At 40.2% G+C, this 20,209-nt stretch overlaps 1 long non-coding RNA gene across 1 annotated transcript; it reads left to right on the top strand.

Moving 5' to 3' along the window:
- Positions 1 to 1,383: 1,383 nt before the first annotated feature.
- On the top strand, positions 1,384 to 10,353 carry LOC103588098. The gene is made up of 3 exons (XR_550286.1): positions 1,384 to 1,602; positions 8,992 to 9,097; positions 10,278 to 10,353. It is a non-coding gene; the product is annotated as an uncharacterized LOC103588098 (long non-coding RNA).
- Positions 10,354 to 20,209: the final 9,856 nt, after the last annotated feature.

Consider the following 20,209-nt stretch of genomic DNA (forward strand, 5'->3'; position numbering starts at 1 on the left):
TGCTGAGCATCATTCATTTGCTTATTGGTCATTTATACATCTTTGGCAAGATGTCTATTCAAGTCCTGCCCTTTTTTTTTTTTTTTTTAAAGATGACCGGTAAGGGGATCTTAACCCTTGACTTGGTGTTGTCAGCACCACGCTCAGCCAGTGAGCGAACCGGCCATCCCTATGTGGGATCCGAACCCGGGGCCTTGGTGTTATCAGCACCGCACTCTCCCGAGTGAGCCACAGGGCCGGCCCCTCCTGTCCTTTTTCCACACACTTGCCCTTCTAGGTAATTCTAAATATCTTAGCAATCTCTGTCATCCCTTGCAAGGGGAGGAGGAAGCTGAGGGCAGGAGAGTGAAAATGCGTGGGCATCCAGCCCTCAGGCCTCTTAGCATTTCTAAGGAAAAAGGTAACACTTCAGTTTCCTGTCACTGGTGATGTGGACTAACCTGTGTGATTAGCTTTTTCCTGATAGGTAAGGCATGCTCAAGGCTTTGTATTTAGAGGTAGAGCCAGAAGTCACAGTCTGATTGAGTAAGTCATAAGAGGTTGGAAGGGGCAGTGAAAAAGAGCTGGACTAGGGTTAAGGACACCTGAGTTTGTCGTTCTGCTCTGCCATTAACTAGCTTTGTGAACATAGGGCCAACTTTCCACTCTAGGACGCAGATCCCGGCTCTGTAAAATGAGGAGACTTGAATTGGATATTCAAGGTTTTGCTACCGCCGATTTCTCTATTTCTGGATGGTCGGAATAGGGTAGAAGACTCAGAAACGGAATCGGAATGGCACAGACACACCTATAAGAACCCAAAACGGGGCAGGCAGACAGAAGGGCTGGAGGAGGAGGGTGTGAAATAGATCACCGGACTGGTTTTAGGATGGAGGGAGCCCAGAGCTGCCTCGAAATGGAGTTAATTTTCAAGGGGCATGGTATTGGCCCAGGTAACTTTGATTGGATGTGGCCAGGGCAGTAGGGGCGCCCGCTCAAGCTCTCAAAACGGACCCGGCCCCCTTTCCAGCAAATCACAGCCTTCCTCCCCATAATGCCCAGCAGCCACTGCCAAACCGCGCACTGCAACCGAACTCTACCTAACTCCACCCTAGCCATCGCCCAGCATAATTTCTCATTTTTTATTGGATTTTCCAACTGTCACTCAGAGAGTCCTCGTATCCGTTGGTTGTTCCCTGCCTACTCTTTTCTTTTCCCTGTAACCTCGCCTCTTTAGGCACTATCCGCCTCCCGAAGCCAATTTCCTTCCTTCGATTGGAGAACTGGAATGCCACTTTTCGCAGTGCAAAGCTATGATTGGCTGTGCGCGGCAGGGCTCGCGCAGTTACTAGGCAGCGGGCTAGACTGAGGCTAGTTACCACGTCAGTGAGCTGACAGGGAAGGTAGCCGGCTCCACCGCCCGTCCCGGCCGACTCATCCCCGCCGACTGTGCTTTCCCACTCTGACTTCGGCCTCAACTTCCAAGAAACGAGCTCCTTCCCTTCTCCCATCTGCCACCAGAGCGGGGAGGGCCGTTCGGAGACGCCTCCGGGGCCCGGGCTGGACATGAGCCGCGGCTGCCGGTCTTGGGACTAGGCCCCGCCATTTTGGATCCGCTGACAGGTCAGCGAAGTCCCTTCCTAGAGTTCCAGTGTCGTGAATGCCGCCCTGACATCGCGATAGAGAATAAGGGGGAGGAGTCCTTAAATTGGGCGAGCCGGGGTGGGTTAAGGACGCAGGAATCAGGAATAAAACGAAGGAAAGATTGTTGTGGGAAGGAACTGGGAGGCGTGTAGGGGGCAAAGGTCAGGCCTCTGCCGCCGGAGGGGCGATTTCAGCTCTGACATCTTGATCTCTTGCGGGTGTCCGAATCCTTCTTCCTGTTTTCTCTGGTTTAATCTAACCTTCAGCTCCTCTTTTCCGGAGCTGTATCGTAAAGAGCCCAGTACTCAAAAGCCGAAAGCAAGCCTAAGGAGTAGTTTGTATCTAGTTTTAAGGGTTGGTTTTCAGACCTTGGATGTGAGAGTCTCTCCAGGTTCTGTACAGCGCCAGCTTCTGTGTGACTCCCTTATTAATACAACTGAACTGCTTCATTAATACTGGATGATGAACTAATTCAAGCTAGACACATGTAGTCAGAAGACGTGTGGAAGTGTTGAAGCCAGCAGCTATAAGGCCTTCCTCTTCCAGGGCAGCTCAACTGCCAGTCTGTGTCTGTATGTAAACACTGGACTTATCTTCTGGGCCTGTTTCTTTCTTTATACAATCTTTTACAGGTATTCTCTTCTGGTGTATGTTTTTGGTTGGCATTCTCTGTATCTCCCCGCCTTCCCCCCACTTTCCCAGGTCTTCACCTGGCCTAAGTAGCTGAAGTTTAATAACAAGGAAGCCACTCTAGGATGACATATTTGACCAAGAGCAGAGAGGGATTTGAATACTGGCAAAGTTTGGTACTGTGCCCTATTATTTTTAGTGGGTAAAAAGAGCCACGAGAGATGTTTAGCCAACTGTGGTAGGGTCAGTGCAGCAATAAATGATGGAACATAATTCCCAAACCCCAAAGTTTGTGGTACAGTGATAACCTTTGATAAACTGCTGTGTTGTAGAACTGTAAAAGTCCACCAAGAGTAAAGAGTGCTTTGGGAAATGAGGAATAGTGTGGATAGTGTTTTTTTAATGCACAATATAGAAACTTGTATGCCTTAAATTCAGTTTTACAAGGCACTCCTCTTGGCTCTGTGGAGGATATAAATGGAAAGGTCTGCTTTGGGATTGCTCAGGTTATGTACTTCTTAAAAGTAGTAGTATGTATGTGTAGTGGCCTAGTTAAAGCGTATAGTAAGGTTAAAAGCAGGATCAACCTAATGCCTTTTGGTATGTAAGTGGGCACTCAATAAATGTTATCTGTACCTGGTATGAGTTTTAATATGTAATGAAGACTTGTGGCCTAGCTCTGGCCCTGGTAGTCAGGACACTGCACTTTTGCATGCTGAGGTAGTAACAAGGAGGATCGAAACCTCAGTGTTAGAAGGGAAGACTATCTAGGATCTTAGAGTGTCTGACTCAGTTTCTCCTACCTAATGCCCTTTTCCCTGCTGAAATTCTCTGTGTGTGTATGTTGGGAGGAGGAGGGATAGCGTTTATGCTTTACATGTATTGATTTAAAATAAGTGGGATGGAAATGGTATAGGTGACTATTTGTATTTTAACTTGCTGATGTAAGTTGCAGAATTTCTGAAAAAGTAGATGAAAGTGGCAAATGAATTAAGTAGTCAGCCCAGGAAGTACTCAGATTTCGTGGGCCTGCCTCGCTCATCTGGGTCATTTCCCTGTTGAGTTGATATGCCTTGCATAATAGGCAATCAGGTCTCTGCATAGATAGTGTGACCAATCCAGCATCTTTTCAATTGGGACTGAGGGTGACTATACAGGCATCAAACTTAAAAACTTTTTGTCTTTCCTTAAAAAGTCATTTTCTAGATAGGAATAATTCTAGATAGAAATAACTTTCTAGGTAGGAATAATTCCCACCCCCACCCACAAATCAGGAAATTTGTCCTTCCTTCAAGACTTGTACTTGAGCTTCTTTTAAACGGTGGCTGTAGACAGATTGTATGTTCTAATCTTGACAGTAATGCTTGTTGGCACAGTGGGAACTCAGGTTATAGACACATCTCTTTGGTAGCTTGACATGAATCCCAGTTACAGCTCACAGTTCTCAGAGGTCCATTACTATTTCACTTTCCTATGTTCCAGAAGTCAGGATGACTGCCACTTTTAAATAATAACTTCATTGATAGGGTATTTAGACTGGCTCCTGTGGGCAACTGGAAAGGAAGAAGACAAAACTCTTGCTTTTGAGGAGACTCTATTTATAGAGTACTCACTGGAAAGATCATCTTAGCCTTTGTACACCACTTTAATTGATTGATCACACTCTATCCCTGTGGTTCAGTGTGACTGATTAGAATGACTCTCTTGTTGGGGTAATATGGGACTGGAAGAGCTGTGTAAATGTAATAGGCTGCTGTTCAGCTTTTATTTTTCCTTTTTTTCTATATTTCAGTATGTTCAGCTGCAGTTGTTTAATTAAATGAAAATATAATAGAGCAGTGTGCTGATTTGGAGCCCCAGTAGTAGTGGAAGTGATCATAGAATCAATAGTATTGAGAAGAAATTTGACAATAAAAAAAGAAGGAATAGTAGTATAAATGATCATGGAAGTATGATGGCAAAGAAATGATTTGCCATCATATAAAGCAAGGGTTACAAGCTCATATGCCTAAGTATTAGGTAGGTAATGTAAATTAGTGAAGTGAATCAGGTGGGAATATATTAGGATATATTGGGGAATATGGTATACTGGAGAACCCATGCCCTTATTTAAAGGAGGCAGCTGCTACTTTTTTAGTGATTGCTACTGTTTGAGAATGGGCACAGAATGACCAATATTCTATTGTTCAGGAGAAGCTAGAAATCCAGATCATTGTGTTTTTTAATTGTTGGCAACTAATTAATTTTTTTAAACCTTTTGCAGGCCAAATAAAATATGTCTGTGGGCTGGTTTCTGCCCAGTGGCACTCAATGATGAGCCCCTGATATATAATATTGGCAGGCTTTATGAGACTTAATCACAGCAGTTCTCTATGCATAATCACACAGACTGACTTTTTTTCTTTGCTTTACTCTGCCAACTGTCACCCTTATACCTTGGGTGCCCTGAGTGGTTAAAAGATGAGTGAAAGAGAGAAGCGTTGTTTCATTTTTCATCTCCAGCCGGCAGAAGGGACATCTTTGGACATATCAGTGGCTTACCTTGCATATAGTTCTTGAGAAGTCTCAGAATCTTCACAGAGGGAGGGGATGGTGTGGCAGAGCTGAGGTACACTGGTCACCTGAATATCGGGTTTGGGGTGATTTTCCAATTGTGTCCTGTCTGGACACCAGCTTTTTTCCTAGATTGACTTTCTCTTATCTCCACCTTTGAGTAAATTTCTTGAGCCCACTAGTTTGTTTACTGGTTCAGTAATTCTTGGTCATACTCAATAAAGCACAGAACTATGGTGTGTTCCTTGGCCAGCTCTGGGAACGTTATGAGCTCTGCATCTTTAGTGTTTCTTTGAGCTCTTCAAGAGATTGAGCGAATATAAACTGTAGAAAGGCCCATGTGGGGTCATTCAACTCTCTGGTACCATCTACCTTCTCAGAAAGCCCATCAGAGTTTTCTTGGTTTGCACAGTTCTTTACTAGACACCGAGGCATTATGAAAAAAAAAAACTGAGTCTTTGCCTTTGGAGAATCTATTTACTAATTGGATATGTACTTTTATTTATTTTATTTTATTTATTTATTTATTCTTTTTTTTAAAAGATGACCGGTAAGGGGATACTAACCCTTGACTTGGTGTTGTCAGCACCACGCTCAGCCAGTGAGCAAACCGGCCATCCCTATATGGGATCCGAACCCGGGGCCTTGGTGTTATCAGCACCACACTCTCCCGAGTTGGGCCACGGGCCGGCCCAAGATATGGACTAAAACAGTTAAGAAAAGGGCCGGCCCGTGGCCCAACTCGGGAGAGTGTGGTGCTGATAACACCAAGGCCCCGGGTTCGGATCCCATATAGGGATGGCCGGTTTGCTCACTGGCTGAGCGTGGTGCTGACAACACCAAGTCAAGGGTTAATATCCCCTAACCGGTCATCTTTTAGAAAAAAATAAATAAATAAAAATAAAAACCGTTAAGAAAACAATAACTTAAACAATGGGGTACTAATAACAGCTATTTAGAACCAAAGAAAATAAGACACACGTATATGAAGAATTGACAATTACATAAAGAATTATGTGTTTTGCAGAAGAAATGTGAATATAGAAACAGAACTTGAGGAGATATCAGGAAGATAGATGTGAAAATGGAAGCCTTATGATTTGGCTGGTGGGTAAATGTAGATTTGTTTTGTCTGTAGGGTGGCCTGTATGAAAGGTTTATAACTTCTGGTAGAGAAACAAATGTGGGATACAGAAAGAAGGTTTGCCTACCTGGCTTAGAGTCATTGTCTTCTGTGAAGTCATTGTTCTCATAAGAGGCAGCTGTGAGCTGCACCAGTATTAAAGAGTCATTCTTGATGTCAGTTAATTCTTTTATTCATTCAGTATTTATTGATCATTTTTCTTTCTGTGTGTCAGGCATTTAGATATTTACCAGCCACTTGGTCCACGTTTTTACCAGCTCTTAGTATTGTAAGATTTAAAATGGAATTAAGACATAATACAGTGGCTGGCCAGTTTGCTCACTTGGGAGGGTATGGTGCTGATAACACCAAGGTCAAGGGTTCGGATTCCAATACCAACCGCCCCCCCCCCAAAAAAAAGATAATACAAATCTTTCCATGAACTTTTCGAAGACCCCTCGTATGTATATATACGTATATTTATGTATACAGAGAATGGATTTTGATCAAATGTTGGGTTGATTACTTTCAGTTGAGATCTCAGTTCAAAATTTATTTCCTCCAGGAAGCCTACCAAGTAACGTGTAGATCCTGTTAGAAATCATTTAGTCCCATTGGTGCTTTTGTTTGCTTTGTAATATAGTTATTGTTTTGCTTTTTTCTTTTTAAAAATTTTTTATTTCTATTTTTGTTGTTGTTGTTGCTATGTTGTTTTCAATTGGGTATGTTTTTTCTTATTCTCCTAGTTTTTTAAATGTATTTATTTATAGAAAAGAATTTATTTTTTAATTGAGAAGTATTGATTGTACATATCTTGGGGTTACGTAGTGATATTTCAATACATGTATACTACAATGTGCGGTGGTCAAATCAGGGTAGTTAGCATCTCAAAAATTTATCATTTCTTTGTGATGAGAACATTTGAGCTCCTCTCTTCTATCCATTTGACACCATACAATAAATTATAGATGCCTAGCACTGCTGTACGGCACTGACACTTATTTTTCTTATCTAGCTGTATCTCCTAGTTCTTTGAAGGAGAAATGAATCGTTCTTATTTATATTCTTATTCTTTACAGTGTCCTTTTCTAGGCCCCCAAATATTTTTTACAATGATGAGTATTCATAAAATATACACTGAATATATACTAAGTAATAACTATATTGAAGGTCCTCCATGATATGCCCCCCACTTGCTTTTCTAGCTTTACCTCCCATTATTCCACAAGGAATAATGTTCCAGCCCATCTGGAATAAGCATGATCTCCTAGATCATACTAAATTTTCCATTAAAGCCTTCTCTTTGCCATTCCCTCCTTATATTTTTGACTTTTGAATCCTGTCTGTCAGTTGTCTTTCTAGGGCGCTTCACCAGAAACAATTTTCTCAGCTTCACTACTGTAATACTGTGTACTATCATGTATTGGAGATATATATCCATTTATGTGCATGTATTTGTTTTTTTTTTTTTCCTTTTTGTCTTTTTTACTGACCGGTAACGGGATCGCAACCCTCGGTGTTGCGCCCACACCGTGCTCAACCAGTGAGAGGGAACCGGTCTCCACATGGGATCCGAACCCTCGGTGGGAGCGCCACCGTGCTCCCAAGCGGCGCACTCTCCAGTGTGCCACCAGGCCGGCCCATATATTTGTTTTTATCTAATTCAATAGATTATAAATTACTTTCAAAATGGAGAGTGAGTGGGTGGGTGAGGACATCTCTATGACTCTGCCTAGTTTGCTTAGCATGTGCTAAGTAATGTCTGATTGACTGAATGAAGTAAATGTTTGTTAGTTAATTAGCTTGATTACTGCTCTTAATCATTTGCACATGGAATAATACAACCACTTTTCCAAAGAGTTTATTCATTTTTTAAAAATCAGTAAATTAAAATTTAAAAATAGGTAATCAGTAATATATGTTTGTGACACAAAATTCAAAAGATACAATAAAATATACAGAGAAAAATGTCTTCCTTTCACCACTGTTCACAGTTACCCAGTTCCCCAGTCACCCAGTTCCTTTCTCTAGAGGAAACTTCTGTTAGCTGTTTCTTACAAATTCTTCCAGAGACCTAGAGTATATTTATCTTGCCTACATAATTTAAGGAAGAACAGATACTAGGAGAGATTTTATCTTTTCTGATATTTTTTAAAATTGTTTTTGAATTTGCTCATCTATTTTCACCTGGGAAGAGAATTAAATGTCCTTTCTAAGTGCTGTTCTAGGCAGCAAAGAAAATCCTGTGGTAGGTCAGTTGGGATCACTTAAAATAGTAAAATAGTATTTCAGCTTCACTTCAGAGATTCATATACACTCAGCATTAAAAAATGTCTACTTACAGCTTACAGTCTTTCTTTTTGGTGGCTGGCTAGTATGGGGATCCAAACCATTCACCTTGGTGTTATCAGTTCCATGCTCTTCCAAGTGAGATAACCGGCCAGACCTTAGTCCTCTTATTAGAGATTTTCTGCTATCAGTAAGTGAACGTGAGTTTTCAGAACTTTTCAAAGATATCACTGCCACTGTCCAATTTTCTGGAGCTGACATGCAGAATGGATGCAGTCTTTAAGTTCACATTGTAGCTGTGATTCCAAACCAAGGCTATTCTAACAACTTTCATTCTTTTCTTTTAATTTCAACCTTCATTTTTACTTTATTGAGTAGATTTTTAAAAAGAACAAAGGGAAGATTTGAAATACTGTTTTTAACAAACTACCATTATAGATACTTAAAGGTATCATAGGACTTTGGAAATAATTGACTTTGAAGAATATGAAATACTTGGTAGAGATTGTTGAGGTATCTTTGGAAAATTTTCTGGATTGATGCTTTTTGAGTTGTATCTTGAACTGCCCTGAACTTCCAGAGACCTTTAGGAGAGCCAGGCAGTTGGATTTGCAACATAAGATGGAATTCATCTCATCTTAGTATTACAGGTGGAAAATCTTGGTACTGAAAAGTTAAATGAAAATTCTAACCTCATAAGTTACTGATTTAAGCATGGATATGCTCTGGGTAACCAAATATTAACCAGACTTTTCTCCTAATTGTTTTGGTAGGTTTGCCAGGATGGTGGATAAGAATATTTACATCATTCAAGGGGAGATTAACATTGTGGTGGGTGCTATAAAACGAAATGCCAGATGGAGCACCCATACACCATTGGTAAGTCAGGAATGGGCAGATAGCCTGGTCATTGAATTGTTGTAGGGGATCTTGTACATGGTTAAAACAGTAATTGAGTTCCCAGTAATAATGAGAATAGCAGGAATTCAGACTTGTTCTTGGTATCAAAGACCTTTCTGTTTTATTAAACATAGCATCAAATTTACATGCATATTCTTTCTCTGGGACCCCAAAAGTGGCACTATTCTTCTAGGTATTTTGTAAACAACTTACACTAGTACTTGGGAGCTCTTTAGTATGACTAAAAGTGTCACAAAGATTTATTATCTTCTAATTACCTGGGGCTATAATTAGCTATCAAATTGATTTAAATTAGTTTAATTATTGATACATAGAGTATGGCTTGGTGATGGTACTCTTTGGGGGTTCAGGAAACTTCCATATGTAGAACAGGCCATATCTTGCCAATCAGATGAGTAAGAAACTTACCTGTTATAAAGTTGGCTTTCTTTGTTGCATATGTATATTCAAGGATAATTTTTGTAAGATTGTATAGAGCAATTTTTGGTACAATCATAAAAATAAGTTTAGAAATTTCCAATGTGGTGAGTGTATATAAACATATTTGGTGAGTGTGTTTGGAAATTTCTCATGTTCGTTTATAAAAATGGATTGGTTTAGAAGAGAGGATGGAGTTAGGAATGTCCTTGAAATGAATATTTATGATCACATAGTGAGTATTAAGAAGGAGAGGAGACAATAATACACATATAAAGGATGTAGCAATTTATGGTAACTTGAGTGCTATGGTGATTAGCACTTCAGGATTCACTATTGTAGGTAAACCCAAAATATCTCTGTGAAATAAGAAATTAAGGAACAGGAAAATATGAACCATGAGCCGGCCCGTGGCTCACTCGGGAGAGTGCGGTGCTGATAAAACCAAGGCCACGGGTTCGGATCCTATATAGGGATGGCCGGTTGGCTCACTAGCTGAGCGTGGTGTTGACAACACCAAGCCAAGGGTTGAGATCCCCTTACCGGTCATCTTTTAAGAAAAAAAAAAAAAGGAAAATATGAACCATGACTAACTTTCTTTTGCTCAGAGGAAAACTTACTTTTCTGGTTGGATTCAGAGAAAGAGCCTTGATCTATCCTTTATTTTAGTTTTCCTCTATTCGCCCAATAATCACTTATTTTTAACCTATGTATTCTACAGGATGAAGAACGGGATCCTCTGCTGCATAGTTTTGGTCATCTAAAGGAGGTTTTAAACAATACAACAGGTAAGTCTCCATACCTAGGTAGGATTACTTATCCTTGTTAAAAAAAAAAAATGTATTTTTTTAATTGCAGGAATGGACAAACTTTATTTGTGAAGGACCATATAAGTAAATATTTTAGACTTTGTGGGCCATGTGCAACTATGCAACTACTCAACTCTGCCTTTGTAGCTCAAAAGCAGCCATAGATAATACATAAATGAATGAACAATATATATGTTCTATTTTAAAAATATGTATATGTATATATATATTCTTTAAAAAAACAAATCTGCAAGCCAGATTTGGCCCATGAGTAGTTTGCCAACCCCTGGTTTATTGCATTGCTTTTAGTCTTCATGAGGTTTAATTCTTCAAGTGTTCCAGGAATCTTTTGTCCCTTTGTTTTCCCCCTATTTTCCTAATCATAATAACCTTATATAATATTCATGTGTAGAATTTTCAAAGCTACTTTCACACTTTTTATTGAACTTTTACACAACCCTGTGAGGGGGGCTGGCGGATATTGTTCCCCTTTTATGAAAGAAGTTGAAGCCCAGAGAGGTTTAAAAATGGTTTAGCTGAGGTCATACTGATCCTAAAAGGTAGATTCAAAACTAGAAATCAGGTCTCTGATGCTTGGTTTAGTGTTCTTTCCCCTGTTCTGTATTGCTTCATACATACAATTAGAGGAGAATGTACACATGAAGTGCCTTATATCGTATGTATATATACATGGCAAGGAAGGAAGAAAATGTTAATACCGATGAGTTTTTTTTTTTTAAAGATGACCGGTCAGGGGATCTTAACCCTTGACTTGTTGTTGTTGGCACCATGCTCAGCCAGTGAGCGAACCGGTCATCCCTATATAGGATCCGAACCCATGGCCTTGGTGTTATCAGCACTGCACTCTCCGGAGTGAGCCATGGGCCGGCCCTACGATGAGTTTTTCAAGGGGGTAGATGTAGACTGAAAGAGAAAGCCTCAGAGCTGTGTTCCTCTGTTGACTGTGAAGGGTTCTTGCATTGTTTAACCCTGGAACGCTTTTAGCTACTGACACACGTCAGACTGTAATTGAATACTGTTAGGCTTCTACAAATTAAATAATAAAAAAGTTTTCTCCTTTCATGAGAAACGTGGGAGAAAATCTGGAGAAAAATTTCTTTTTTTTTTTTTTTAAATATGACCGGTAAGGGGATCTTAACCCTTGACTTGGTGTTGTCAGCACCACGCTCAGCCAGTGAGCGAACCGGCCATCCCTATATGGGATCCGAACCCGTGGCCTTGGTGTTATCAGCACCGCACTCTACCAAGTGAGCCACAGGCCGGCCCCCTACATTTTTTCTTTAAAGGAGCGATTTCACTCAATTGATAAAGCTTTGGAAATGTTAGCCAAGAAGGATCAAGTATAGAAGAAGTGATTGTTAGGTTGATGCTGCTACTACGTGGCATGTTATTATTTTATGGCCTGTAACTGTAAGTTGGCTACTTTAGAAAGTTGGCTATGTGCACACATTTTTTTTTATGTTTTTATTTTACACATAAAGCTTACATATCCCAATTAGAAAGAAAATATAGTGAGTAGAGATTTACAATTTTTTTGGTGGGCTAGAATTCAGAGTACTGTCTTCCTAAGAAATATTGAGGATTAAACAAGTTAATATAATTAGAAACACTTGATAATCATTTTATACACAGTGAAGGATCATTGTTATATGTGGTTGGGAACACCCTAAAATGGCTAAGATCAGTCTGGAGTAGCCTTGTAGGCCTTTTGGGCACTCTGCAAACCTTGAGGAGCTGAGGTGGTGTTGCTATCCTGACAGAGGCACGTTTCCTGTCTACCAGCCAACCCAGATCCCATGCCTGTTTTGTCCATCCTGACATGTCCTAAGATTCCAGCTCAGATACCATTACCTGTGGTGAGTGATATAGTCCAGGACTTGGGGTCTCTAGACCATTTAAGAGCTGTCAAAGTTGTCTGCTGCCTAATTTTCCTATATCCTTGGGTTAGGAATCCAGCCAGATTATCTGCTTCTTAGACCTAATAAAACCAGAATGTGTTAAAAAGCCAGTTCTGTCAGTGGTATTAAGAACATAGTTGGGTGTTGCTAAGCTTTTCTATGGGATGACGAGAAAGGTAGTAGTGTTTTCCAAGGCCAACAGCTGTGGCAGATGTTAAAATGGTGCCTTCCAAGGTTGTCCTATTGTCCTTGGGTTTTAGCATATTACCTGCCTGAGAAAATGGCAGAGTGGACCAAAACAGAACATTTCATGGCCTTCAGATTAGTTCTGACCCCCCACACAGTGCTGGCTCCTAGGAGCAGGTTTATGGGTCAGCTGCCCCTGTGGTCCTGGATTCTGCAATCCATGACCAATTTCTTGTTTCTCTTACTGAAACAAACAGATTTTTCTGATTGGCAGTGTCAGGAGGACTGCTTTCCTGGAAGCCTGTTAATGGGAGGAGGCTGGGAAAGGGTTTTGAACTTGGAAAGAGAAACTGAAGTGACTGCCCGTGTTATGAGACTAGTTATGGTTTACCACTTAGATTTGAGGAGGGATGGTGGGAATTCTAGGACTTCTACCCAATTTAACTCATGAAACTGATTTGGGTGTGGTCCTTTTTGCAAAAACATTCTGGTTTTGTTTTGTTTTGTTTTTCTTTTTTTGCTGGTCAGTACAAGGATTGAACCCTGGACCTTGGTGTTATCAGTACCATACTCTAACCAAGTGAACTAACAGGCCGGTTCGCAAAGACTTTCTGATTGCATTTTTTTAGACTATCTGCTGACTTGGTTGGTAAGAATATCACTGTTGGAAATGGGTGGTTCATTGGACGTTGTCCGTAAACTAAAATGAGTTCTTTGTCTTTTCTTGCAAACAGTCAGAGGATCTTTTAAGTACATAAGCACTACCTACTTCTCCAGGAGTATTATCTGATCATTGTGAAGGAAATATGTCCATTGTCTCCAATAAGGTTGGCTAAGTCTGTGCTAGTTATTCTCACAGATTTGTGTCTTTGAACCACATTTTCAGTCAGTATTTGCTCAAACTGCATGATGACTGCATGCTCTGTAGCATTTAGAGTAATAGAATATTCTAATACTAAATCTGGAGAGAGCTTTGCACTTGGAAGAAAAAGGGTGTCCAAGAGCAAACTTTGCATATTCTTACTTTGGATAAAGCCTTAGCTTGCAACCAATGAGATAGACTTGACTGCTCCCCTTGATTTGGTCTTGAAGTCCTCATAGGAATCCTTTTAGAAGGATTTAAAGCAGGAGGAGTTTAAACAGAGGCTCTGTGTGGTTGCCAGAGGCTGGGAGCAGGCATAGGTAGTGACTGCTAAGGGGTACAGGGTTTCTTTTTGGGGTGATGAAAATGTTCTGGAATTAGATAGTGTTGGTTGCACAACTTTGTGAATATACAAGAAACCACTAAATTGTACACTTTAAAAGGGTAAATTTTATGGTATGTGAATCATATCTCAATTTTTTAAAAAAAGCAAATGTAGACTGCAAAAGTGTTGGATTCACCAGTTCTTTCTCAGGGCTCAGAGCTGTGGAGAGAAGCCTCTGAATGTAGTTGCTGCTGTGCTTTGGACCCATTGCCCAGCAAAGGCAGCACAAGGCTCTTTTCAGCCTTCTGGCCCAGGTTGTCCTTTTATGTCTCTCTCATTAACTCAAGGAAGCACATGGCTTTTATATTTAAATTTATTCAAGCTGTAATCTTTGACATTTGAGTTAGCTTTTAGTACAGTTTTGCATTTATAGTAATATATATTATGTATTTTCTCTATCCCCAAAGAATCCGTTTTAATCTTTTCCGGATGCAAATTTCAGGCTGTCTTGTCCCATCTCCCCTCTCTTGCTCTCTTTCCCCTCCCCCCACGGAGTGTGTTTGATCAGGTGTGGCAGAAATATCCACTGTCAAGCTGCGCCCTTTATATTAGTCAATATTATCCTTCTCCCCCCTCCTTGTCTGTCTGCCCCTTTGGACTTTCCCAGTTGATTTATAATTTTGGAATTCTCATCGGAATCTGTAATACAGTTTGTTCATTATTTAACCAAAACCTGTTTAATGAGCAGAGAGAGGCAATGTAAATGTTAGGCATGTTGCAGTGATGTACCTTTGTGCTTCTCAAAGCGGGTGGGTAGTTAACTCTGTGCTGCCCGTAGGGCTGGGTTGTCCTGGCCCTAGGGGCAGTAGGGCTACTGCCTCTCCCTTACATCTGCCTAAGCCCTATCATTGGTTTAGATTCCAAAGACACTTTTCCTTTTATACCTCAGCAATCTTGTAGGGCTCTTGCCCTAAAAGATGCTAGAGTTGTCTTCAGTCTCATAGCTAGACCCTGTGTGATACGGGCATGGAAAGGAAAGTGAAATACTAGGATATTTGATACTGCTCTTGATTCTACATCTGAAAAGAGTAGACAGTTTAGAAGAATGCTTCTAGCCAACATGATCTGTGGTCTTTGATCCCTTTGTTCCCCTACTAGATTAGTCTTTGCAAGCCTTAGTACCCTTCATCCAATATAGCTTTACGGAAAGGGCTCTAGCCAGTTGTGATTTGTGATGTTTGGCTGTGGTCATTTGCCTTCAGATTTAGGCTGCCTTTGTCCTTGGTGTTTAAACTTAGGTTATTACACAGAGAATCTTTTCCAGAAGATATCTGATTTAAAGCAGGAAGAGAGGAATAGCCTAAAAGTATCACAACCAAAATCTTCTCTTTCAGGATCATCTCTTAGTGATTTTAAAGCCTTCAGGGCAAGGGCTTGAGGAAGACTTCTTAGTGGGATGTGTATATGTGTGTGTGGGTGTCATGTATGTGTGTGGGGTGGTCTTGGGGATTTTGCCTTTAGAGATTTATTTTTTCTTTTTTTGGCAGCTGGCCAGTATAGGCATCTGAACCCTTGACCTTGGTGATATCAGCACCACACTATACCAAGTGACCTCACCAGCCAAACCTTTGCTTTTGGAGATTTAATTCCAGGCCTTTTTAGTTCTGAGGACCTAATGTGCAGTTTAGATTATCAGGATTGGTTGTACTCAGTGTAATACTAAGGTCATCTTGGCTCAATATAAGCACCTGTATTAACTATGGAACTGTTCTAGCTTCTTGAACTTTTTTTTTCCTGGAATTCCCCCAAATTTGATTCCTTCTGTGCCTGAGTTATTGAGTTGCTTCTAATCAATATTTCTTGAGTATCTGTTATGTGTCAGGCATTTTCCTTAGACACTTATGCATTGGGTCTGTAATGGTTTTTAAAAAATGGTTTTAAAGAAACAGTCAAACTTCCTGCCCTCATTATCACTGGTTTTATAAGACTAGTGGCTCTAGTTGACCATTCCAAAGCTTACCTTTGTAACCTCTACTCTGTGCTATATGGTCCTATTAGGCATGGAATGGAGGACAGCGAGTAAGAGCAATCTGTTGCTACCATCTTTTCTTACTCCTGCTCTTTGCATAACAAACAAGCCAAAGAAATGGACAAAAATGATAGCTTATACATTTGCTTATTTGGCTTTCTCATGTGAAACTGTTATGGCCAGAGTTTAGATATTCCCAAAGACAGTGGTGGGTTGCACAGAGTAATTCTGAGGAATAGGATAAATATTTCTTTACTGATCTTACTGAAACAGCAAGATATGGTGTTCTTGAGTTTAAGAGGGGGAAGCAGGTGCCAGGAGAAAGTGGATGCATCAGGAGTTTATTTAAATATAGTTTATCCTGAACAAACACACCTTGTAGGGTGCTGTCTGTCTCAAGATTTGTGAATTCAGAGTCTGAGCTAAGAGGTTTGAGTCCATCTAACCTCCAGAGGTTTGCAGAGAACATTTAAACAGAGTTTGGAAGCCAACCTGGGAGGAACTATGACTTACCACCTGTCTAGCCTAGGCCTCTTAGAAATAGCCACCTAGGCAGAAATGAAACTGTTTGAGAAGGCTTTGTAACTAAGTTTAATCTGGAAGATGGGGAGGTGTAGGGAAAAGAGATTTTAGTAGTCACTTTCAGGAAAAAGATCGAGAATAAATTATATGAAAAAAATTTGCTAGAGTCATCATGTCCTATGTTGATGGAATGCATCCTTACATTTTTTCTACAGGGTTCTATAGTTTGGGGAGTAATAGAGTAAGTAATATATCATTATTAATCAGCGTGAGAAGAAGATTGAACACGTCATTAGCTTTGTCTGACTTGGAATTGGGCTTGTGAATTGTTCAAGGCCTAAGTGGAGAGTAAAAGAACCAAGTATGATAAAATTTGGCAGACAAATTCATGTAAAGGGCTAAGTGTTGGGAGAGGCAAGATTAGGCAAAGTTATATAAGTATCTATTTCCTATGTCCTTTTTTACTTTCTTGGTTTATAATAAAATATAAGGCTGTATCAGTTTGGGTATTGTTGAGCAATACGTTAGAATGTGACCTGAATTTGAGTCAGACTGACTTTGGCATCTTAGAATCTCAGTAATGTGAGTGGCCCCAGACTTGTGGGCATTTCAGCACAGTTAGAGAAAATAAGGGTACTGTGGTTCTTTTTCTCTTTAGGGAATATTTATATAAATAAGGTGGCTCCAAGAGGCCTCTATTTTGATGACTTCACCTTATCATTTCTTTTTACTGGTGCCTTCCCCATTGAATCCTCTTCATTTGACACTTCTAAACCAACAAGTTCTTCTAAATATTTGTTTGTACTTGGATTAGAAAATGAAAACTCTTGAGAAGAAACAGCTCTGCATGTCTGGCTTCTCATGGGTCCAGTTCTCCCTTTTTCTCTCCCTAATACCCAGACACACTTAGTTTGCTGGCTGGTGGGAGGGCACATTTTCCACTACATTTATCAGAAAAGGGGTTGTGAAAAAAGAGGAAAGGGCATCCTTAATAGTTTAGCTCTCAAAAACAGAGGCAAAGGAACCTAATTTCTTTCTAGCACAAGTTAGGAGGCAGTGTAACAGTGTGATCTATGGTAGGTGTCAAAGTTGCTGGTATTGCTCTCATTGCCTTTGTCCTCTTCAGCAGCTACCTCTTGAGACCTGAAACTTCTCACTGTGTATGTGCCCAACTTGCCATAACAGCAGTCAGATGAGTAAAAAGAGGGAAAGCCAGTAACTCTCTTGTTTTTAACAAAGAGGCAGGCTGTCTCTTTCTTCTTTTCTACCCACTCAAACTCAGGGCAAGTGCCAACAGGATTTCAGAAGAAGCCAAATGTTTGAAATTCAATATGTAGTTTTGATTGGGAGAGATAGTGAAGAGTTTGTCTCAGCCTTGTCCCCATCTAACCACCTCTCTGTGCTCACAGATGCTTAATTAATCACCCCAGTTTCTGAAGTGAAGGTGGGTATGTTTATGGAAAGGGTGAGTGCATTTCTCTTTTCTCTGCTGGCATCCATTAGAAGATAGAGTCGGGTATAGAACAAAATGGAAATTAGATAATTTCAGCTCAGAACACCTCATCAAAAAAGTGTGAGAGATGGAAAGCAGTGATTGATTACCTTAGGGTCTAAGTTTTGCTTCAGGAAACCAAGAGATAAGATGCTCCTCACCAGTTTAGGGGCCTTTGTTCCTTTCCTTTGTTCTTTGGAGATCCTGAGGGACTTAGATGGACAAGCACTCCTGGCTGCCTGTTGGCTGGCTTCTCATTGCTTGCCTCTTCTGTAACATCAGCCTTCTATTACCACTATAGGTCAAGTTGTGAAGGGCTGCCACATGTGCACAGACCACAACTGGCCTTTCCTTGTTCCACGCTTATTGAGCAATTACTTGCCCATTTGTGGAACTCACATTATTGCCTCGAGTTTCTGGCCCAGTGTGGAGTGGGGGCATCCAGGAAGTGGCCTGATAGACTGTGCATCAGAGGGCAATAAATTGGCATTTGATTTGGTAGAAAGGCAGGGCCAGATGTAGTGTGGGAGCAAGGTTTTTTCTGCAGTCAGCCATGCAGCTTGCTTCCAGGTGTCCTGGAAAACAGCTTGGGAACTGGAGGCTAAGGGTAGTCGGGGACATTAATTGGGGAGGAAAAAGGATCAGAAGGACTTCAATGTTATTTGGAATGGTTAATTGATTAAATAAAGTGAGATCTGAAATGGTATTATGACTGCCCTGCTGGGGGTTGGGTGGTATTTTTGAGACAGCAGGTTGCTTTCCATTAATGAATTATGAAATTTTAATGGGTTACATGGCATCCCCTCCCCACCAATTTTTTTTCATGAAAATTTTTGGACATACCAAAAATTGAAAGAATACCATAGTGACCACCCACATCCCACCTCTTAATCAGAATTATTAACATTTAGCCATATTTGCTTTATCTGTCTGTGTATTTTTTTTCACGAGCCATTTGAAAATAAGTTGCAAACATGTTGACATTTCACCCCTGAATACTTTAGCATGCATCCTATATAAGGACATTCTCCTACATAATCATAGAACCATTATCATATCTAAGAAAGTTAACAATGAGCTAATATCTGGTCCATATTAAAATTTTTCCATTTGTCCCTGTAGTGGATTGAATTATGTCCCCCCAAAACTCACTGAATTGTCTTCCAAGTTTTATGTATTAGAAACTTAGCCCCCACTGTGACTGTTAAGAGGGTGGGAAATCCTATTATGGTAACTGAAAGATGGAGCCTTAAAGAGGTGATTGGACTGTAGGACTGTGCTGTAGTGAACGGATTAAAAATGGTGGTCAGGGGCGTGGTTCTGAGGGCTTTAAAAGAAGAAGAGAGTCTGTCTCTCTGCTCTCTCTGCTTCCACCATCTTGCAATGTAAGACCCCTGGGTCGCTGTCGCCAACACCAGATGGACTTTGGACTTCCCAGCCTCAGAAACTGTAAGCAATAAATGCCATTTTTCTTTATAAATCACCCAGTTCCAGGTATTCTGTTCTAGCAACAAAAACAGACTAATACAGTCCCCAAGCTGTCATTTATAGCTATAGTTGGTTTTATGCACCAAAATCTGAGCAAAATATTCATTTCATGGGTAGTCATGTCTCTTTAGACTTTTTAAATCTAGTACAATATTCTGCACCTTTTTTTCTCTTGGCATTGACTTTTGAAGAGACCGGGCTGTTTATCTTTGGAATGTTCTACATTCTGAGTTTGTCTGTATCTTTGTGGTGTCATTTAACTTGTTCTTCTATTTCATATATTTCCTGTGCACTAGAATTTAGGATTAAAGGCTTGATTAGATTCAGGTTAAACATTTTTGACAAGAATACTTCATAAGTGAAACTGTGTACTTCATGTTATATCACTATAGGAGGTATATTCTGTCAGGTTGTCCTGCTTTGATGATGTTAAGTTTCATTACTTGCTTCTGGTGATGACTGCCATATCTCCTCATTGTAAAAGACATTAATTTTTCTCTTTGCATTAGTAAATAGTCCATGAAGTAATAATTTGGCACTTTGTGAATATCCTGTTTTCTAATATCCTTGTACCTAGTAGTCATCCAATGATGAATCTTTGCCTGAATCATTTATTTCACTGAGGGTCACAGAATGATGATTTTTTAAAGATCTTTCTACATTTGTTAGCTGGCATTCTTCATAAAGAACTGCTTTCCCTGGAGGATAAGCCACAGTTTCTCCTAAAAAGGGCAGAGTAAATGCCTAATTCTTCCCCTTTAATTGTTAATTTTCAGAGTAAGAAGTTAATGTTAATAATGACCACTAGTAGTGGTAAATGTGGGTCCTCCCCCCATTTTTGGACTATGGATATTTAATTATTTAATGTCTTACAATTAATTAATCATTATTATTTTTGGTGCTCAAATTGTCCCAAGTTTGACCAGTGAAAGCCCCTTCAAATTGGTTCCTTTGTTCTTTTGATATGACCCCTTTGAGCACGTCCTTGCTTTCTTTTTTTTTTTTTTTTTTTTTTTTTTTT

Source organism: Galeopterus variegatus, unplaced genomic scaffold (genome assembly GCF_000696425.1).
Source record: "Galeopterus variegatus unplaced genomic scaffold, G_variegatus-3.0.2 Scaffold525, whole genome shotgun sequence".
Lineage (NCBI taxonomy): Eukaryota > Metazoa > Chordata > Mammalia > Dermoptera > Cynocephalidae > Galeopterus > Galeopterus variegatus.